This window comes from Dermacentor andersoni, chromosome 1, assembly GCF_023375885.2.
Source record: "Dermacentor andersoni chromosome 1, qqDerAnde1_hic_scaffold, whole genome shotgun sequence".
Lineage (NCBI taxonomy): Eukaryota > Metazoa > Arthropoda > Arachnida > Ixodida > Ixodidae > Dermacentor > Dermacentor andersoni.
This window is the reverse complement of record NC_092814.1, coordinates 338,948,960-338,972,839: the sequence shown is the minus strand read 5'-3', so window position 1 is coordinate 338,972,839 and position 23,880 is coordinate 338,948,960.

Here is a 23,880-nt window from a genome sequence, read left to right as displayed (position 1 = left end):
GGCGCCGTTAGCTTTGCGGCTATGGCATTGCTAGAGGTCATGGATCTGATCCCAATCGCGGCAGCCACATTTCGACAGGGGCGAAATACAAAACGCACGTGCACTTAGATTTTGGGACACGTTAAAGGACATCACGGTGTCAAAATTAATCCGGAGTCCGCCATTACGGCTTGCCTCATAATCTGAGTCTGGTTTTGACACGTACAAGTCCCATAATCCAGTTCCAGTTTAATACTTCTGCCACAATGCAATGTGCCACGTGAGGCAATGACAACGCTCAACCCTCTCAGAGGCTATAAAATATGGCGCAGAACAAAGCCTCAAGCAAACACCTCTCCCTCTTTGTTCTGTGTACTACGTAGTCAAACAGCAGTGGTGCACGCAAGGTAACGTTTAACATCAACGCACCACTCTCGTATTAACCTAAATGTTGAAGAAATGAAAGAGACCCTGAAACGATTTTGACGATTTTCTACAAACGTACGGAGTCGTTAGAGTAGGTCCTTCTGATCATTAATTGACGCATCTAAGTGCTCTGCGTAAAGAGCGTAATTTATTATAAGACTTTAAAAATGCACATCACTGCCGATCGCAGCACACTGCGCCGCGGAATTTTAAACCGCCCCTACCAATCACCACAAATCACAAATCACAAATCACCCATATGACGTCAGTGCGGCGAGCTCTCCGATTGGCTGACTAGGGCGCGTGATCGATAATTTTACCAAACTTATGGTAAACAAATGATGTTCGTAATAGTTGGAATGTTAGTTAATTTGTTTTTATAAGACGAAAGTAACATGACGGGAATGCACAATTTAGAACAATATTTCAGTACACTTAAACACTTCCGGCACACAGCAAGTGTCGTCTGCTTATGTTACAACGTGCTCCGTCTTTGACGACAGCTCCGCCGTCAGTGTCGGTCTGTCTTTTCGCTAGCGCTATGATTCGACTTTGTTGCGTTGCGGACTGGAAACGTATCGACTGGCAATATGTCAAGCTGCGACATTCTGTCCCTCTGCAAACCAGTAGACGAGCGGACTGGCTGCAGTTCATCGGACTTCCGCTATCCGATCGGCGCCAGGATTTGCGCGATTGCGGCCGTCACTTTGCACCGGAAGATTACTAACGCAATAGCGTTTCGCGAGTCCGGTATTAGGGTAAACGCAAGCGCAAGGCGACGGGGCCTGGCCGTGTCCCCTTGCATGTCGTTTCACGGGACGAGCAGAAGCGCAAATGTGAATGGTCTGCATGGTGCAGCCACCTGGTGGCAGAGAGCTCAACCAGACACAGTAGCAGTAACAAAATGTTTTCTTCTTTGCTGCTGGTGCAAATTTTTCGCAGGTGTGTAATCGTTCACGCATTGTTTTTGGTAATGTTTAAGATGTTTTACACTTGGTAAGAGCAATATTAGCTATTTCTTTGGCTGATTAAGCTCTGCGCCAACGGGTGGCTGGACCGTGGAGATCGGTCAGGCAGCTCAAATACGTCTACGCTAAAGTTTCTTCATCAGCTTGAGTTTATGCCTCCACCGTTCCGTCGAAATGTTCAGCTAGTGTGTGGGTATAGGAATACCAGACACATTCGGCGCTGCGAAAGAATGCTCGAAACGCACGCTGCTTCGATAGCTCTCGCTTGGGGTCGACGGCCAAGCGGCCCGCGGAGAGGTTTCGCGCGGTTGGTGGCGGGCTCCAAAGCAATCGGAAGTGGACGATGTGACGTCGCATCGTGACGCAGAACCAGTGAAGGCGGAGCTTAGCCCCGATCGCTCGGCGAACGAGTTGAGGAGGAAAAGCATGGCTAGGGAGCAGGGTAACTTGTAATCACTTGTAGCTCCATTAATACGTAACGCTTCACTTAAATTGTTGTGCGAATGTTCTTCTTAAGCTGTACCTTACGCGTCTACAAGATTTGTCCGAACCGTTTCAGGGGCCGTTTAAGCTTTAGCCGTCAACATCACCACTAATTATCGTCAATTAAAGCATCCAGGACGGAAAGCTTCCCTTTCATCAATTCCCACAATGCGTGTGATCTGCATAATTTTTTTTGTCCTTCTTGTCCTTTTTTTTTCTCCTTCTGTCCCTTGTTAGAAGACCTCGTGACATTTGCCTGTTGGCAGACGAAATCTGCCGGGCAAGTCAGTCAGTCGTTCGCGGGTTGTAAGTCTTCCGGCGGGCAACGTGCGTGACTTCGGTTTTGCTCGAGTGTCGTCCACTGTCTGTAACGTGTGCCATGCGATTGTTGCTAAGGCGTTGATGGAACCTGAGGGCATATGTATTTCGAAGCTTGAGGAAGATGTAATCAATGAAAGATTCATTGGCTGCAGCCTAGGACGTTGATTAGTGAGACAAAACAGGCGCGTTTGACTCGACGGACACGTAGGTGTACATATTTCGGAAGAAAAAAGTGCTGCCAACGGCACCCAGACGGTTGGTGTCGATAGCCAGACGGATTTCTAAGTTTCACCTCGTGAGCAAAACAAAAAGTTGGCATAGTAGTCAACATTCCTCGCTTCTTCTATCCTGTACATTAATTTCGAACCCTGATGTGCCAAGAATAATCCGTTGGTGGTACACAACGCAGCATTCACGAGGTGGCCCTTCTGCTGCTTTGGTTTGGATTGGGCAAACTTTAATAAAAGTCCTGCAGGAAGCACGTCAGCGCGCAGTGGGCGTCTCACTCGCAGGGACCGACAGGGAGTACCTGGCGGCCGCTGCGCGAGCCTGCTGGATGGCCCATTGCTGGTCTTGTAGGAGCGCGCTTCCTAGGGTCTTCCTGGGGATGTTCCAGTCGACCCTGGGGATTGGGCGACTGTCTCTGGTGCGGACGGTGATATTGGGCTCGGTCGGGGGTTTCCACGCCTTAGGCCTTTTGCCTTGTTGTTGTGGACATTGCAACAGCAGCTCCGATTTCGCGGAGGAGCACTTGAGGCCCGTGTGGTCGAGGTATGACTCGGCGGTTTCGACTGCCTGCTGCAAACGGGATTCGATGAAGCCGTCCGACCCCTAGGAGCACCAGATGGTGATGTCGTGCGCGTATACCGTATGGTTGAGGCCTTGTATCTTCGAGAGGCGTTCGGAGAGCCCGACCATCACCAGGTTGAACAACGTCGGTGAGAGGACGGAGCCCTGCGGAGGGGGGGGGGGGGGGAGGGTGCCCTGCTGTCCGAGCTCGACTTCTTTCGACGTGAGGTCTCCGGCACGGAGCATGGCGTTGCGACGGGTTAGGAAGGAGCGTACGAACTAGTAGAACCGGCGCCAGAACCCCGGTTCTGGGATTGCCTTAAGTATTGCCGAGTGCTCGATGTTGTCGAACGCCTTCTCTAGGTCGAGGCCGAGTATGGCGCGGGTGCCCCCATGTAGCCCCGGCATCTATAATCTGGTGTTTCAAGAGAAGCATCGTATCCTGCGTCGAGAGCCCGGGTCGGAAGCCAATCATGTGGTGCGTGAAACAGTCTTGGTCTTCGAGATACAGGCCGACTCTTGAGTACGACATGCTCGGCCACCTTACCCACGCACGACGTGAGTGAGACGGGGCGAAGGTTATCGACGGCAGGCGCCTTGCCCGGTTTTGGAATGAGGATCGTATGGGCGAGTTCCCAGGCGTCAGGTGACTCGCCCCGACACCACACGTCTAAGTTTCGCAGGAGCTCGCTGGTTCTGCCATCGGAGCCCGGGGCGGAACGGTCGTCCAGTTCTTGGAAAGCCCGGCGTACCTCTTCGACGGAAAATTCGGCGTCGAGTAGGGTGTTGTCGGTACCTGTGAAATCGGGATGTAGGGCCAGCGGGCCTGTGGGTATGCGCAGGTACTCATGCACAACGATCTTGACGACGTCATCTAGCGAAGCGGTGCTTTTGGCCTGGTGAAGGACTTTGGTGAACGAGTGGCGCTGGTTCGTGTGGGTGTTGTTGTAGCCGAGCAGGTGTTTGAAGAGGTTCCACGTCTTCCCGTTGCGGACCTGTCCGTCGACCGAGTTACAGACCTCGTCCCATTGCTGTTTGGATAGGGTGCTGCAGTGTTCCGTTATGGTCTTGTTCAGTTCTGCAATGCGTTTGCGGAGCCTGCAGTTGAGACGCTGGCTCTTCCATCGTGTGAGTAGAGACTGTTCGACCTCGAGCAAGTGGGCGAGGTGGCCGTCCATCTTCTGGGTTGGCATATCCGTGCTGAATGTTTTCGTGGCCTTACCGAAGTCGGCCTTGAGCTGAGCCATCCACGTCTCGAGGTTCGGGGCAATGTCGGGAGGGAGTCGTGAGGCGCGTGTCTTGCGAAAGTGATCTCAGTCGACCCACGTGTACGAATAGAGCTTCCGGACGATAGTGGGTAAGTGCAAGGCCAGTATTAGATGGTCGCTGCCAAGATCCTCCGCAAGATTGGACCAGCGGGCATCGGCTGTGTACTTTACGAAGCAGATATCCGGAGTGGTGTCGCTGTGTGTGGACGTGCCGATGCGGCTAGGGAACGCCTTGTCCGTGACTAGGGTGAGATACAAGTCGTTCGCATGCTGCCACAGCGCAGTACCCTTGGGGGTGTCATACACGTAATCCCAGGTGCGATGCGCAGCGTTAAAGTCGCCAGCTATCCGAGCGGGTTTGAGCCTGCAAGACGGATGGCTCTCACGAATAGGCGTTGGAAACGTTGACTTTTTTGTCTGGGGCTGATGTACACGTTGAGGATGTACACACTTTGTCGGGTCGCGTCGCTTGGGGGAATCTCCGACATCACGTTGTCCGCCTCGGACGTGCCGAGGTCGTGCGTGAGGCAGGTGAGATTTTTAGAGACCAGCGTGGCGGTACCACGTCCTTCCGCGAGGCCGGGTAACCACTGGTAACCGCTGAAAGTGGTGGTGCGCATGAGAGTTTCTTGCAGGAGGAATACGTGGGGTTCGGTGTCGTTGCTGCGTAGGTATTGCTTCAGGGAGGCCTTTCCGCGCAGTGAAACTCCTGCAGTTCCGCTGCCAGATACGGAACACTTCATCTGGCCTCGCCATCTTGATGCTTCTGGGGGTCGGCACTCGCTCCCGACGGTTGGAAAGGGGTCGCGTGTGGGGGCGGATCGGGCGTGGGGTGTTGTGGCGAGCCCGGCTTACTAGCGGCAATGGCAGAGGCTACGACGTTTTCGAGATAATTTCGACTGTATCCAACCGATTACCGTGGACCGTGAGAGTTGACTGTACGTGGGCCATATTCTCTCCGAGAAAGCGGAGGCTCTCTTTAATTGCCCCCCGACAGCGTACATTTAATAAAACTCGGGCTACAGTTCTGGCAGGGTGAGAGCGACGGCGCGTTTCTTGGGCGCGCTCTCACCGTCGGCGCTACCAGCGCTGACAGGTTTCGGCGGTGATGACGGGGCTCTTCTGGTGGTCCTCTGGCTCTTACGGGAACCTACGTTTGCCAGGGGATGTGCTACGTAGTTCGCCAGCATGCGGGTATTTTTCGAAAACGCACTTTAGCAGCCAGCGTCATCTTCGTCGGCCGCCTTTTATACATCGCGCGCCCCGGCGTGTGTGTCTCGTGCCTCCTGCTCCGAGGTTAGAAGACGAAGAGCTGCTTCCGACCGCAACGTTTCTGAACTCTGTCATGGAATGTTCGGTTCGACCAGGCGTGTCCAACGAACGGTGCACTCCAGCACCCGCAAATGGCCAGGCCGACCGAAGACCGGGCGCGCCTCTCCAACGCCGGACCACGTCCTCACCACGGAACGCCGGCGACGAAGAGTCGCGTAAGCTGCGCTCTACATCGCAGTATTGGATACGCGGATTTTTCCACAACTCGGCGTTTAGCAGCTCCCATTCATGTATCAGCACCTGGACAATGTGTTCATCTGAATGGGACTGGTTCGGCAATTTAGCTCTTCAAGCGCCGGCCGCGCCACGTTGTAGCCGGAGTGCGACCCAGCGTGCCGATATGCCGAGTGAGCCGGGCGTCTACTCCGTGGAAGAATTCGAACCCAGGCCTCCGCAGGAGCTGGTGTGTGGGATGCCCCTGCCGCCACGTGTTCTGCCCTATCTGCATCCATGGCTGGCTTGCACCTGGCACGACTCCCGGATCCGGAAGCTGGCCCTTGTGTCGCCGAGAGTTGCCGGTGTTGCAAGTGGTACCTGTGGTTCCTCTCGTGACTAACATGATCGCCCGCCTCACAGTCCGCTGTCCCAACAGAGAGACATGCTGCTCGCCAAAAGTGGCCTCGGAATCACGGAACCACCACCTGGAGCGAGCACGGCAGTGCTGTCGTCCTTTTAGTACGACCTCTTAAAATAGTCAGTCGCTAGCTCATTAAAATAATAATCAGCGTGCTCCCTGTGTTCACAGTTTTATCGATTCCTATCTTTTCACTAACTGAATGGCTAAAACCAAGTGCAAAGCGATGTCTGGCGATACTGCAAACTAGCAGTTGTAGTGTCGTCCTGTGGTACCTTAGTTTATTTATTTATTTATTTATTTATTTATTTATTCATTTATTTATTCAAGTTCCGTCAGGAACGTTGGGTAAGGGGGCGATTGAATCAAACAAAAGTGCAACAGCAGCAACTTAGTATCAAACAATACAATGTGGTTATATAGTACACATAAAAAAAAGGTTAACATGACATAAGGACGCTATACTTACAAAAAGGACATGGTTTGCAAAGGCGCGATAACGCGAGCATGTAAGATTCACAAGGGTGGGAGACAGCCTGTTCAATGGGCAGGCAATAAGCGCACGGCAGCAACTGGTACGCTAAAAAAAGAACAAAATAGCGACAATGCACCCCCACGTAATCACAACGAAACATAGTTACAGTATTTAAGATGTATAAAATTGATACACTTGGTTGCGGAACGATGCGTGATCGGTTACTGAAACGATTTTGTTGGGAAGTCCATTCAATAATGTTATTGCTCTGGGCAGTGTCGATGAATTGAATGCTTGCGTGTGGCCGTAGATGCGTTTAAAAGAGCGATGGTTGTTTAACTGATTGGACATGCGCTAGGGGGATTCTAGGGGTAGAAGTGAAAGATAAGCGCAGTTTATATACTTGTGTAGCAAACAAACGATAGCGACAGGACGACGGGTGTCTAAGGATTCGAGAGTATTATTAGTTTTATTTGAGTTAAGCTGAGATGACGGCTGTATTTTTGAGAGATGAAAGAAGCAGCACGGTTTTGTATCGCTTCGATCATGGAAATTAGATATTTTTGATGAGGAGACCAGATTGATAATGCGAGCTCGAGCTGAGGACGGACGTATGTTAGGTAGGCGAGTTTACGGACATTGGTTTGGCAGTTTCTTAAATTACGACGTAAGTAACCCAAAGTTCAGGAAGCCTTGGCGCGAATGGTGGTGATGTGCAACGCGCAGGAAAGATCATGTGTTAGATGCACGCCTAGGTACTTATATGATGGAAGTTGGGATACAGGTATAGTATCTAAGACATATGTAAAGTCGGAATTATTGCATTTGCGACTGAAGGTTATGAGCCTGCATTTGGATAGGTTAAGGTACATATGCCAGATTTTGCACCAATGGGAAATAATGTTAAGGTCATTTTGCAGAGCAGTGTGATCTTCGACATCCGTAATTGTACGATATATGATACGATCACCCGCAAATAAGCGCATGCCTGATGATATGTTAAGCGGTCGATCATTAATATAGATCAAAAATAAAAGGGGCCCTAGAACACTTCCCTGAGAAACACCGGAAGATACATAGCAAAGGGGGGAGGAAAAGTTATTAACCACTTTGAACTCTTGATGGAGAAAAAGGCAATTCCGGATCCAAGTTAATGTAAGTGAGTCTAGTCTAAGGGCTCAGAATTAGGATATTAGTCGACCATGAGCTACGCGATCAAAGGATTTAGAAAAATCAAGAAACATGCAATGATTTTGTTTTTTGGCATTCATGCTGAAGTGTAAGTCAGTGGTAAATTCCTATAATTGCGTATCGCAAGAAAAATATTTGCTGAAATCGCGTTGATCAGAGAAGAAGGATGCAGTTGTCTGGATACAGTTAAATCTCGACCTAACGAAACCCTATGTTACGAAGTTCCCAATCTAACCAAGAAGTTTCCATTCCTCGGAAGGTACACATAGGATTCAATATTGTCATCAACCCGAATTAACCAAAATAACTTGGCCGAACTCTATTTAACGAACTTTTTCCTGAAATAAATGAGTAAAAAAAAAGCAGTGATTCCATTCTAATTTTAATACAGACGGGTTTTTCTTCGATCGTGCGCTCTAAAGCAACAAGCGACACAACAAGGTTGCTTCGCCGCGGGAAAGGCTAGATGGGAGTTGTAGCCGTAGCGTGGGGTCCAGTTTACGTAATCTGCAATTGAAGCCACTTGAAATCCAGAGATCTTGGGACTTCTTGCGCGCAAGTTGGCGAAGTTCTCTGGCAGCGTCCGACCTCGCCAGAGGTGTTGGACGCGTCTTGGTGTCTTCGTGGGCACACTGGGCAGCCTCGTCAGCTAGGTTGTTGCCGACGATGCCACAGTGAGCAGGAATCCACTGAGATATAATGTGGTGTCCTCTTTCCAGAGCATGGTGGTGCAGTTCCCTGATTTCAGATGTCATTTGCTCGTAAGTTCTGTGACGTAACGCGGACTTGATGCTGTGAAGGGCTGCCTTAGAGTCACAAAATACGACCCATTTCTCTGTTGGCTCTTCGGTGATGTACATCATAGCGGCATGGAGAGCTGCAAGTTCTGCCGATGTAGATGTAGTCGTGGGCGACAATTTGAATTTAACCGTAACGTTCTTGGCTGGAATGACGAATGCGGCAGTTGAGCTGGTAGGTGAAGTCGAACCGTCGGTATATATATGTATGCGGTCATGATACGTCTGGTGCAGTAACAGGAGCATAAGTTGCTTCAGAGCCGGCGATGGATGATTGGACTTTTTTGTAATTCCAGGAATAGCAAAATTCACTTGAGGCTGTCGCAGGCACCACAGGGGAAAGGAAGGCTTCGCCGCCAGTTTAAAAGATGCCGGTATGTACTCTTGATGAGCGCTAATCACTCGTGAAAAGGTCGCTTGAGGTCTCTCGGCTGGTAGGGAGGCCAAATGATGGTCGGGGATCCTTGACAGATGGCGAATGTGCGCTCTGAGAGAGTCGACAGCTACATGTGTCTGGATTGTATGGTCTCCTGCGATGGCGATTGTTGCTGCTGTTGAGGTGCACCGAGGCAGCCCTCAACACGTGCGTAGGGCTTGACCTTGTATGCTCTCCAAGGCGCGAAAGTTCGTCTTGCATGCCTTTGGCAATACTGGTAGGCTGTAACGTAGGAGTCCGAGAAACAAAACCCTGTACAGCTGCAACATAGAATGTACTGGTGTAGCCCAGTTTTTCCCGCATACAAATTCGAAGACTTGAGCAATGGCGACTAGCTTCTTCTTCAGATAGACGCAGTGAGGGCTCCGCGAGAGGTTGCGGTCAATGATGACGCCCAGAAAGCGATGCGTCTTAACATAAAATACAGCTTGACCATTGATGGTAACAGAATACGATGACATTTGTTTCCGCGTAAAACCAAGTAATGCGCATTTTTCAGTAGACACACTGAGGCCTTGTTCTCGGAGATAAGAAGCCGTCATGGTTGCCGCCCGCTGAAGCCTGGCTCTCAGCTGAGGGCGAGTCACCGCAGAGGCCCAGATGCAAATGTCGTCGGCGTATATTGAGACATGTACTGTCTGCGGTAGGTAATCCGCTAGTCCTACCAGGACGAGGTTGAACAAAATAGGGCTCAACACTCCACCCTGCGGCACACCATGGCAGATGTAATGGTCTGAAGTTGGGCCGTCTTCGGTCTGTAAGAAAAAACGCCTCTCAGTCAAATAGTCCCGAATCCATTGATACATCCGGCCACCAACTCCAACACCCTCAAGTGAGTTTAGTATGGCCTCATGGGCGACGTTGTCGTATGCTCCTTTTATATCCAGAAAAAGTGCCGCAGATAGGCGCTTGAGGCTTTTTTGATTTTGGATCCATGTTACGATGTCAATGACGTTGTCGATGGACGTGCTACCTCGACGAAAGCCTGTCATGGCGTCCGGATAGATGTTGAATCGTTCTAGGTATCATTCCAATCGAGCAAGGATCATTCTTTCCATCACTTTGCCGACGCAGCTCGAAAGCGCAATCGGACGATATGATGAGATCTCAAGCGGAGACTTTCCAGGTTTCAGAATGGGGATCAAGCGGCTCGATTTCCATTGTTTAGGAACGGCGCCGTTCTGCCTAGACTCATCGTAGTAGCTGAGCAGCTCATCACGTGCGTCATGTCCAAGGTGGCATAGGGCAGCATACGTGATGCCATCAGGTCCTGGGGACGAAGAACGCCTGCAGGTCGCCAACGCAGCATCGAGCTCTTCGAGTGAAAATAGCACGTTCATTTCTGGTACACGTGCCTCAGGGATGTCATGCAATGCTGCGTCAGTAATGATGGCCACGGACCCAGCAACCCGTGCACAGAACTCTTCAGCCACTTGAAGTTCCGAGCGGAGTTGGTAGAGGGCCAGAGCAGCGAAAGGCTTCCTTTGATGCGGAGATGAGCGAAGACCCCTAACCGTTCTCCATATGTGCGAGAGCGATTTTCGGGGATCAAGCGACTGACAGAATGTTTTCCATCGCTTATCTTCCAATTTATCCATGCGACGCTGGACTTTCTTTTGTATGCGTCGTGAAGTCCTCAGATCCAAGACGGACTTCGTGCGCCGATACCTCCTCTCCGCCTGTCGGCGTGCCGCACGCAGCCTCTCCAGTTCCATGTCCAAGTCTGTTCGCCTTGTTGACCGTGTAAGCGAGCAGATGGATGTTTTCAATGCCTCTGCGATTGCTTCTTCGACAGTGTGTGAGAGGCCTTCCCGACATGTGTCATCCATATCCTTCTTAAATTTTGACCAATCAACTGTACGCAAGACAGTAGAGGAGCGTTGCTCAACTCCTCTAATCTTTATGTATGTTGGAATATGGTCGCTTCCATGTGTTTTTATGTCTGTAAACCATTGGACGCTCGAGGCAAAGCGCCGTGACACCAAAGTTAAGTTCAAGCAGCTACTGTAGGTCGTGCCTCGCAGAAATGTAGGGCTGCCGTAATTCACACAGCACAAATGATGGTCGGCAGCAAAGGAGGCAAGGCTCCTGCCTTTGGCGTCAATTTTAGTGCTTCCCCATAGCTGGTGATGCGCGTTGAAGTCACCTGTGATAACCCAGGGGCCATTGTTCATTAGTAATATTTTCTGTAGTCGTTCGCCGTCAAAGTGACCCGCTGGGGATATGTAGGCTCCAATTAGTGTAAATGACACATTCTTCTTTTGAACATTTAGGCAGGCATATTGGTTGTCGTCATGAGGCTCTATCGCGTTAGCTACATATGTTAAGTCTATGCGGATGTAGATGATCACTTTCGTGCTCGCACCGCATGTGGACGAGACGAAAGATTCATAACCGGACAGTCTGAGTGGAGTTGATGTATTTGGTTCGCTAATGACCAGTATGGGGAAGCGATGTGTGAAAATGAATTGGCGAAAGTCTGATATACGGGTCCTTAGACCCCTGGCATTCCACTGAAAGATCGACGCACTTTTAAGTTCAGTGCGGAAGGGGACTATTGGTCGAGCCATGATGCTTAAACGATGCTAGCAAGAACTGGATTTAGTGCATCCAGTATTTGCAGAGCGCTTCGAGCTGCTGGTGTTTGCAGCTTGTTCAGTATAATGCGCATTGTATTAATTAGCGATTGCAGCATATCAGCCACCTGCCTGTCTTGGTCGCACAAATCGCCGACAGTAGACGTCGGGGGTTGTCCAGCGAAAGTTTGCTGTGTTTCTGTTGGTGAATGTTGTCGTTTCGGTAGAGCCGGCCAAGATTCGGCAGATGTGGTCTTCTCAGTGGACTTGCTCTTCGCGGTCCTTTCCACATTGTCTGGCCTAGGCGGTGGAGGAGGAGGTGGTGTTGTAGGAAGTGGCATGCGCCATCCTTGAGGAGCCTTCCTTGAGGACCGCCGGCGACGTGAACGTCGCTTCCTGATATTTTCGGCGGCTTCGCGATCAGATGAATGATCTCCCGCCATCTCTTTCAAGATGGCCATTTCCCTCTTAATATGTGGGCATTTCTTCGATGAAGCTTCATGTGATCCTCCGCAGTTTGAACACTTCACTACAGTCGCGCAACATTTATCTGCAGCGTGGGGCTCTCCGCAGCGGGGGCATGCTGCCTGATTTTCGCAGACGCTGCTCACGTGTCCCAGTTTCATGCATTTGCGGCACTGAAGAGGTTTCGCAATGAAAGGCCGCACTGCATGTCTGAAGTGTGCCACTTTAACATGCGAGGGTGTATGTTTCCCCTTGAATTCTATTTTCACGCAGCGTGAACTGCCTAGCCGCTTAACATCAACGATGACCTCATCATTGGCTGGCTTGATAAGAATTGGCAAGTCGTTGTTAAGGATGGCGACGTCTACGTCGTAGATAACGCCGGTGACTACGTCAGATCCCAGAGGGATGTAAGAGCGCACTTGAATGCCATCGATGTCCGTTACGCTGCATAGAGTGGTCAAAGCAGCCGCATGCTGGACATCAAGCGCCAAAAGATTTTTTCCGGTGTTCACTCGAACGTCCGATATTTCATTTGGCACCAGGGCTTCCAGTGACAACGACACAGATTGCCCTTTAAGTAGCTTCATGTTGACGTTGGGAAGCAGGGGCACAAATATGATGGTATTGGCGTCCTGCCTCTGCGTCTGTCTCACTGTTTGCGTGCTTGACGATGAGGACGTCCTGGTGTTCCTTCTCTTCGCTCTGCAGCTCTGCACAAGCTGGAAGTCGTCATCGGATGTGTCTTCACTGCAGAGAGAGTCGACATGGGTGTCCTCGCTGTTGGTGTCGCTCTGCTGACCGATCCGCTTCCTGGAGGCGGCTGCCGCTGACGCCGCCGTCGCCGGCAGACGTGCGGGGTCGTCCACTTCCATTACGACCGAGCAGGGAGCGAGGACCAGCGCATGAACTTAGGTTTTCACAGAAATAAAGAAATAAATGTAAATAAATGTTTCAAGAAATAAATGTAATAGATGAGAGAAAAGAGAACCGAGGGGCCTGACTTTTATTAATCATATTATAAGAAGCCAACAAACAAAGACACCACGGAGAACGTAGGGAAAATTACTCGTACGGTGAGCCTTAAAAGAACAAAATACTCAATCCAGTGGCAGCATTACCTTTACTGAAAAAATATGGCCCAAAGGTGAGAAAATATTTTGAAATGGATGACGTCACACTACGTGGCGGCATTTCTCGCGCTTTAGGCAGGAAATTAAAAAACGAAAAATCTATCTTGCCCGTTTCTCATTTGGCAATCGGCAACCCTTATCCGACAAATAAACGAAATCCAGTCTTCATGGATTATGCTTCCCAACCCTAAATAGGGTTAAAGGTTGGGCATCTCGATGGTTCACGGTCACAAGTACACCGCTGCTGGGAAGACTGTCAAGGATATATCAATAAATAATGCGCTGGCTGCCAACATGTTTTATCGGAAGTACTTTTAGGATCGTTTCATTTGTGAATATTTGTGAAGCGGCGGATTCTGAGTTTCATAATAAGTGCAGTCGGAGAAATGACCAATATATTTCGTTTGCAATTAACTGTCATAGAATGACATGTTACTAATTTAAAAGAAATTGAAGCCAACGCGCAGTACAACGCACGATTGCCCTCGAGAGGATGCGCACCTGAAAACATGAAATCGCATAGAGCTTTCCCCATGACGGTCCACCTGGCTACCTGTTATGACCTCGGCGCTGTCTTCAGCAAAAAAAAAAAACTAAGGTTCATCCATGAGGTTTCTACCGGCCAGATATGTCGATCAAGAGGTTTTACGCACGGCGACTGCCGTTATCCTGAAGCAGCAATGCTCGCCTTCTGAGCAGAGCTTTACGGCCTTCAGTCACCGGAGGCCTCAACAGCTCGTCCGAGAACATCGTCACAAAGGGCAAGTCACACGCCTGCATTCACACAGACAGCAAGAGGGAACCTTTAATTAGTTAAATAAGCAAATGCTGCGCTTTTACACGGCAAAACAGCGATCGTAATTTGTAGCATGACGTAGAGGGGGACTCCGGATTGATTTCGACCACCTGGCCTTCTTCACCGTGCACATAAATGTAAGCACACGAGCGTTTCCGCATTTTCGGCTCCGTTGAAACGTGGCTGCCGCCAACGAGGTCGAACCAGTGACCTCGGGCCCCGCTACCCAATGCTACAGCCACAAAACTAGGGCGGCGGGTGAGAGTGAACCTTTCCAGGGAATAAATTATATTTACAAGGGGAGCAAACTACACTTGGCATTCTACTGACACACTTGTGGCATGCCTCGACAACCGCTGCTTTGGCGCATTTATTCTATCGAGATGATTGGCGGCGGCAATGGGATTACCGCTTTTTCTCGTCGCGTGTGTGTAAATACTGCGTATTCGTGATGGATACTTGTGATAGTGGAATTGACAAGCCAGAGATAGGTTTGTGTGATATATGAAGTTGAATGATGTTTTAAGTTCAAATACAGTTAAACTAGTTAATTTTTTGTTAAAAAATAAATGTAAAACAGCATTCCAGCTCCATTGAATTGTAGTGGCCGCGTGCGACATCGAACATGTGACATCGAGTTAAGCAGAATATATTTTCATGTTGATTAGTAGGTGCCTAAATACATATTAAAAAAAACAATAGCGCACTAAGTAATTTGAATTGAGGCAGAGAATATGCATGTTGTATACATTTGTGCTCTTTAGGACGAAATGTCCATTCGTTTCACAGCACAAGTAGACAGCAGCGCAACATCTCTGTTGTTGCTGGCGACCAGCAGAGGGTGACGGACAGAGAAGTACGATGGATAAATGAGAGATCTAAAGTTTCTGATTTCTCGAACAAAGATGTGATCGAGCACATCTCCAGTACTTGTGATGCGCACCATGTCAAGGGAGGCATGCTCGGCGCCAAACGCCTCCCTCACGTACGCCGAAGACCATGCGTTTTGGGGTTTCGGCAGCAGAGTGCCGAACTGAAACATTTTTTTTTTTCGTTCCGGTTTTCGTTTCGGTTTACATATAAAAGTTCACTTCCAGTTAAACTCCGAGGCGAAAAAATAACTGTTCAAACAAGTTCGAACCGATTCAAGTTCACTTGCATAACCGAAAAATAATTACAGGGAAACAGCGCAAACGTATTTCGTAGAAAAACTCAACGCTGCTGCTAAGCTGCACTGAAAGACTGCGGCTGTTATTTCTCATTAAGACCGTACGTAGTTACAAGCTAATTAAGCAGATCAAACAATAATGCTGGAATCTACGGGCTGATCGTTCTAATGTTTTCAGGAATGTCTAAAAATTGCACATGCCAGAAAGCAGACTTCTTGGATTTTAGCTGGATTATTCGCATAGGCAGGCATTCCTAGCGCGAAAAATGGAAACGCATCTACAAATAATAAACAGAAATTCTCTAATTACCTGCATTTTATCTTCCTAACTTATTAATAATAATATTGTTAGACCCAGCCCGGATTCTTCTCCTGGCCTGGCAACCCCTATCATCGATTACGTCACTGATCACGCATTCCGAATACAGGCTACTTAAGGCGCAGCAACGAATCGACCATTTGGGGCAGGACACCGCATGCAACACCATGCTCACCCCACGTCTATTTCTGCAGATGCTCATGTGCTGCCTATCGCCTGGTTCGTGCTCTTCCCTTGAGCTTCTGCCACAGCCCAGCACCCTGTGCCTTCACGAGGCAGGCGACTGCATCGTTGGATGGCCTACGGACCCGCCGACACCCCCGGAAATCCCAGACCCAGCCCGGATTCTTCTCCTGGCCTGGCAACCCCTATCATCGATTACGTCACCGATCACGCATTCTGAATACAGGCTACTTAAGGCGCAGCAACGAATCGACCACTTGGGGCACGACACCGCATGCAACACCATGCTCACCCCACGTCTATTTCTGCAGGTTAGTTACCTCCGCTACTCAGCCGAGTACCGGAATGACAACCGTTATCTTGTTGCGGTGTCGTGCCCCTACGACCCCGATTGGGGCCGTGCTATTCGCATGTGTACGGATGCTGTTGCCTTGAATTTGTTATACCATCTGCTATTGATTCTTTCCGGTGACGTTGAGCTGAACCGTGGGCCTACCAAAGAAATTCTGGCTGTCATAACTAAACTCAAAGAATGCCAAGATAATATGCGGACCGAACTTAATGACCTAAAAACCGCTCAGTTAGCAAAGGACAAAATGCTCACAGAAATTAGCAACCGGCTAGCCGCACTGGAAATCGCACACCCGAAAACCAATCACGACCCAGCTGCCCACGAGGCAATTCAGATCAGGCGTGACATCGCGTTTCTGAAAGCGGCTAGCAACGACACTAACAATCGAATGCGCAGGAACTATTTTCTGTTTCTTGGTTTCGATGACACAGAAAAAGAAACTTGGCAAGAGTCTGAAAAAAAGATCCTAAAACCTTGCGCTGACACTTTGAAACTGCAATTGGGCGAAAACGCCATTGAACGTGCGCACCGCTTAGGCAAATATGGTAACGAAAAGAAGAGACCAATTATTGTAAAGCTAAATCACTACAAGACTAAGGAAAACATTCTTGCTTGCGGCCGCCAACTGAGAGGAACTGACTACGCTATCAGAGAAGATTTCGCTCCCTCTACTCGCCACGCGCGCTCCAAATTAATCCAGTTCATACGTTCTCAAAAATGTGCCTTTAAACTTTCCGTTGACAAACTTCACTTAGGCAATAAGTCATATTTTTATGACACTGCAACCGATGCTGTCCTAGAATGCGCAAAACCCCCTGCATTAGTACCTTCCGCACATCAGTCGCGTGACAAGGCTGATACGTACACCGAATGACACAGACTAAACAACAAAGGTCGTTCAAGCAACCGTTCATCTTTGTCAGTAAATGTAAGCATTGGTTTCACGAACATCAGAAGTGTAATTCCGAAACGTGAGCAGCTACACGGTTTTATCACAGACATCGACGCAGACCTAATTCTTCTCACCGAGACATGGCTGACTGACAACTTCAAAGATTGTGAAGTTTTCCCCTTAAATCAGAATTTCACGCTATACCGTCATGACCGCAAAGAAAGGAGAGGAGGCGGTGTCTTTATAGCAGTGAACAACAACCTATCGTCCTCACTCATCTGCCATGATTCCAATTTAGAACTAACGTGGGTATGCGTACATAATTCCTCCGTTAAATCAGTATACGGCATTTGCTATAGACCACCAGACAGTCATCCGCTTTTTTGTGATCACCTTCGCAGTTCCCTTACAAACATAAAACATAAATCCCCCGATGCGCCTATTTTTCTTTTCGGTGATTTTAACTACCCTCACATCAATTTGGCCCTCCTTTCAGTAACTAATCAGTCGCCATTGAATGAATCCAAACAATTCCTAGACATGGCGCTAGACTTCAACCTCCATCAAACAATAACCAGCCCCACTAGAGGCGATAACACAATTGATCTTTTACTCACCAGCTGCCCTGATGACATATCAAGTGTGACAATACTGCCCGGAATTAGCGACCACAACCTTCTTCATGTATCCCTTTCTATACCACTAAAAAGAAGATCACCTAGGAAGACATTAATCACCGACTATAGTAGAGGAAACTTTCAACTAATCAATCATGAACTCACTCGCGTTTATGAACACTTGGAAAAGTCCTACGCAACCCGTTCTGTGAATGCTAATTGGGAACTCTATAAAAACACGTTGCTGAACTTAAAACACAAATATATCTCTACAATCATTATTAAGTCCGACTCAAATAACCCATGGTTTAACAAACACTTAAAATCACTACTTAACCGGAAAAAACGCCTCTACAGAACCGCCAAAAGTAAAAATAGTCCAGAAGCATGGGAGCGACACCGCCTCTGTGAGACGGAATATATTAAAACAATAAATCAGGCCAAGGACAAGTTCTTCTCTCTTGACCTGATTACAATGCTTCGCTCAAACCCAAACAAATTCTGGCATGTCATCTCCACGAAACAACAAACTAACGAAATAAATCTCGTTGACTCAGATAATGAATTAATAAGCCCTAATAATTCCGCAGCAGCCCTAAATGAATTCTTCACGTCGGTATTTCACGTCCCTAATCCCTGCACTATCGAACCTATACCTAGCTTCTCGGCAAAAAGAATGCCTAAAGTGCAAATAAACCCGGATGGCATATCTAATCTAATTCGCTCTCTTAAAATATCATCCTCGGCTGGCTGCGACGACATAAACACCAAATTACTTAAGAGTATTATAACTCTTCTTACAAAATGTTTTTACCTTATATTCTATCAATCTTTAAACACAGGAAACGTTCCCGACGACTGGAAAAAAGCGAAGGTAATTCCCATTTTTAAAGCAGGAAGGCGCGATAAACCTACTAATTACCGTCCGATCTCTCTAACCAGTGTCCCATCTAAGCTCCTTGAGCACATTATAGCATCTAACCTAATGGATTACCTAGAATGAATCAATTTTTTTTACCCCTTACAACATGGTTTTCGTAAATGTTTGTCTTGCGAAACTCAACTTGCCGAATTTACCCACGACCTACTACTACACATGGACGATCACCTTCAAATAAATGCAATTTTTTTAGATTTTTCTAAGGCCTTTGACCGCGTGTCCCACAACCATCTCCTTGCAAAATTATCCTCCCTCGGTATCCGCCCCGAGATTATCAAATGGATTGAAAATTTTTAACAGGACGCGTTCACTTTACGTATGCTAACAATTTTCAGTCAACCCTTACCAGTGTAACTTCCGGTGTTCCCCAAGGCGCAGGTTTATCTCCTCTATTGTTCTTGATTTACGTAAATGACCTTCCCACCAACATATCAACGAAGCTGCGGCTTTTTGCAGACGATTGCGTTCTTTATAACCCCCTTCATACATCTAACGATACAATCGACCTACAACACGACCTTGACACTATCGCTTCTTGGTGCGAAAAATGGCACATGCCTCTTAACCTCACCAAATGCAAGGTAATATCTTTCACGCGCAAACACACCACCGTACACCACACTTATCGCATTAACTCTGTTCCTATTGACCACACGTGTACATACAAATATCTGGGAGTTCATATGACGCCATCAGTTTCATGGGTGAAACATATTCAAACAATTCGCTGCGAAGCTTCACGCACACTAGGGTATTTACGACGTAACTTAAAATCCGCATCGTCTGAAATAAAAAACAAACTAGCACATTTAACGTATGTGCGACCCAAACTTGAGTACGCATCATCCATCTGGCATCCCTCACAAGCTTATCTCGCCGATGACTTAGAAGCCATACAAAACCGCGCTGCTCGCTTCATTACGTCACAATATTCAAGACATATCAGCGTAACCACCTTAAAACAAAGTTTGTCTCTTCCATTGCATGCTTCACGGCGCGTAACTTCTCGTCTTTGCCTTCTTCACACTTTCTTTTACTTCACCCATTCAGGACACGCCCTCTTAAAACGCCCGTTCAGAACATCATCCCGTTTATCTCATACTCGCCCCTTGGCGGCGATAAAGTGCCGGACGACGGCGATAAGCAGCTCATTCTTCCCCCATGCCGTAACGCTTTGGAACGCACTCCCGGATGATATTGTTTCGTGCAGCGACCGCAAAACATTTCGCGAAAAATTAAACGATTTTGATAAAGCCAACATAACCACATGAATATCACATCTATTTATTTATCGCCTTGTTGGTACTGTGTATATGTTCCGTTTTCTTCTTTTTTGAAATTTTCTTTCTTTGTTTCATCTTTCTTTTCTTTTTTGTACCTATTGCAACCAATGTGCACTTTATTATGCAACTTTCTTATGAAGCTGTTCGACTTTGCTGCATGCCCCCCCCCCCCCCCACCTTATGTAATGCCTTCGGGCCCTTAAGGTTCAATAAATGAAATGAAATGAAATGAAATTTGCAAGACTTGACAGGGGCTACGGCAGAATTTTCCCATACGTTGCCATCGAACAGCATCACATATGAAGGATATTCTGTGGGAATCTCAAGTGTTCAAAGGCCTCTACTGCCTATTTCTCGATGGCGCAGATGTCAAGGCCCGTAAAGATTCCTATAAGTTGAAAAACAAGCCAGTGTACTCGATCATCCTCCGTTTTCATACAGCGTGACTGTAAGAGTATTTAGAGTATACTAGCATAACGCCTAAGCTCTGAGACAATGCATATATTTATTTTTCAACCTTTATTCTTTGTTCTCCTCCTGTTGCTCTTAGTTTCTATTTAGGAAGTATAAGCTATCTCACTTTAGGAAGCAATGCAAGCTGAAATGACCATTTGAATGACTATCTTAAAGAAGTGCATTGCCTTCAGGATTTCATGAATTGAGAGTGATGGGACGTCCTAACTAAAAACTAAGCAGCAGATATATCTATAAGCTAGTAAGTCGCACGTTATAGCTGTCAGGCAAAGAGCAATTATGTGGACGGGTGCGGGTATTTGGAGCGAGTTGGTACATCTTCACGTACGTAGTTGACGATAAACACAGGCAAAAAGAGAGAGCGAAGCCCAGACATAGCTCACCAGCGCTACATGCCTCCCCTCTTCGCCTGTTATTGCAATTGTTCGCTATGAGCTACGTATATGTCAAGATGTGCCAGCTCATACCTCTTATAAAAACAAGGTATGCGTAAATGCCGATAATGCAAAAACGATGTCCCCCTAAAAAGAATATATTCAGGAGAAAACGAGAAATATCGCATACGTGACCATATATTTTTACAAAATATCAGAAATGTAACACCTCGCTGTAATTACGACGAAGCGGCGTAAGAGTCCTAGCAGGATTCTACGAAAAAAACGAACGCACAAATGTTCGCGTCGACGGCGAGCTGCGTCATCCACCGAATTGTCGAGATGCGCCACCACGGCAAAGTTGCACGGGCGCATTCCGGCTTCCGGATTGACGTTTGCAGAGCCGATTTTATGGAAGCGTATAAGATTCGAAACAAATGCCAGGACGTCCCTGTACTTCTTGAAAAATGCGACGATATCTTTGAAGGTTACTCCGCCACAGTCAGCATCGCAGAGGAGTTCTCGGCTTCGCGGAACTGCAAGCTCCGGTAGGGCTGGCCAGAGGAGAGGGCAGCGCATCGGAGGCCATGACGGCGGTCATCTGGGCTCCACGCGCTGAGCCAGCCACGCACAAGCTGTGGGTGCACTCAAAGCGAGGCACGCCGCGCTTGCACCAAGCACCACCGCTGGAACTGTGGCCAGGGCTGCACAGTGCTCCTGCGATGGTCAGGCGGTGGGCGGAGGCTTTGACAACACGGGGCCGGTTTAGAGATCGCCTTCGATGACACGCTGTGCCAGCTGCGAGCTCGTTCCGCCTCGTGTGGGTCATCGTGTTTGTTGCGGCAGATGCAGCGAGAAGCCACGCCGAGATTGCAGCAGCAGATCCGCAACCAGAATGGCTTGGGCTGACTCGCTGGCGGTGCTTTACGCTGGAATATAAAAATTTCGCAATAAATCGCATATTTCATCACTGTTGCAAAAGATTAGTTCATAGTTTTCTATTCTCTAGTATAATACTTTTCGTTCGTACATTGAATTTCAGTACTAAACACCTAAATAAAAAATCAAACTGTTTTCACTTTCAATGGTTCTTTTTGGTGCAATAGCCTCAAATGGTCCACTGACCGAAAAAGCCGGCGTCTGTAGCGGAGAAACAACCCCTAAATTCCCATCGGCTGCGAGGTCACGTGACGTACGCGCGTCGACAGAGCAGAGCGGGTGAAAAGGGACACCTGCTGCTGCGTTGCCGCGCCATGAGTTATGTGAGGGGAGAGGGCATAGGCACGACGCCACGTCACCCGCTCTCTCGGAAGCCGGCGTTATCCGTGCGTTCGTAGTCCACGCCAGCTCTTTCCCGCGTTCTAAGTTCGCCTCGATAATCCCTACAAAGAACTTAATACATGAAATACAGGATAAAATTCGAAATGAAAAACGTTAACGGTAGTGACTTCCGAAACTACCACTCAGGCTCAGAAGCAGCATGTCTTACGGACTGGACTAAACGAGCGCCTCGTCTATAGCAGGCGCTCTATAACGTAAAACTATTCCAAACTTTTCTATTCCAATTCTGAAATCAGCCTTTCGCGATTGGTCAAAAAGTTTTTTGGACTACCCCCACTAAATCGGTTTCTCAGGCGACGTCACGAAAACCTACATAGCTCCCCATCTGATATGACGTGTACACACTGATTATGTATGACTTGATCGAACCAAAGAAAAATAGTTATTTCTGATTCGACCCCTTTTCGTCATTAGCCCTCGGCTATTGGTCAAGAGTTTTTCGTGCTGCGCCAACTTCACCTGCCTCTCACGCGACGTCACAAAACCGCAAGAACTCACGCGTCAAAGTGACTTGTATGCGATAAGGATGCATTATTATGCCGCAAAAAACTGAATTTTCTTCTGAATAGCCATAGGCTGCCCCGTTCCGAAAGGAATAAAATATGGCTGCCACCCTTCGCTCAGGCACCGGCGACTCGCACCTAACGGAGGGCATCGGTTTAATTCGGTATATTAAACCTTTTGCGTAGCTGTTTAACGTTTTCGAGCACTTTCTGCCTGTTTATGACCCCGTTCTGCCAAATCTTCTTTGCTGAGGATCTGTTTCAGCGTCATTCTTAAGCTTATGTTGCATGCCGCCGCGATTTTCGACGAGACACCGCAAGCTAAGTAATAGAAAGCGGTCCAACCGCAGACGCCGGCACCACCCTCTTGATCCTGTCCTCGATTATCAGTGCACTTGCTCGGCCCCATAGAATCCCTCTCCACCTGAGCGTGCTCCTCACCTCTTGTCAGCCAATTAGAAAAGACAAGGCGCCCAGCGTAAGCAATGTTATTCGTTCAAGGAAACAGAAGCGACTTCCGATGAACGAGGAGAGCGTTTGATTGGCCTGGTCAGACAACCCTGCGGGTGACCGCCCGATGCTGGCGTCGGCGGTTACGCAAATTTGACGTCAGGAGATTGGAATAAAAACATATTGGAATAGTATTACGTTATAGGGCCTCAGGCCTGCGCACTCTGCTTACTGACATACTACTTGGACCGAAATTGCGATTGCCAATCCCGACCTGACGAAAGCGTTGACGTCTAAATCACCGCGCCTTATTTGGCAGCGTCATTATTATATTGTATGGCAGTTGGCCAAAGCAGCGTGACGTCATGCATCGAAGTGCACCGGCCTTGTGCTGTCTAGGAGGCATTGGCCGAGCATCGCTCACTTGACCGCGAAGAGCGTATCACTCGAAGGACCACTCAGCGGTGATCGACTGTGCATTTATGCATTCGCATTCACAACTCACACGAAGTGCTTAGATGTCCGCGTATCTTATTTTTATTTATATCCAATCAAAGCCTTTTATCGTAAAACATGCACTTAGCTCCTGGTAGCTATATTGCAAAAATTGTCATTACGCTAGAAGGGTTCTCAACAGCAGATATCAGCAAACCATGATTTTTGGCGTTTTATTAGCGAAAGCAACCTGCTAGTGGCAAACACTCGGGGTACAAGAAAAAGGCCCGTGCTTCCTCGGCTGCTGTTGCTTTAAAATATTACAGGCAATCCAATAATGCAAGCACAAGAAGAACACACCCAAGTAATGCAAGCAGATAAAGGGTGCAGTTGCGTTTGTCTTTCTGCAGTACATGTAACGTACTTAAGTAAATACCAACGTGGCCATGCCTGAACAAGTTTAAGGATCCTGCGCAACCAGTGTACAAAGAACACGCAGGTTTATATTAAGATTACCACTGAGTGAGAGGAAGTACTCGA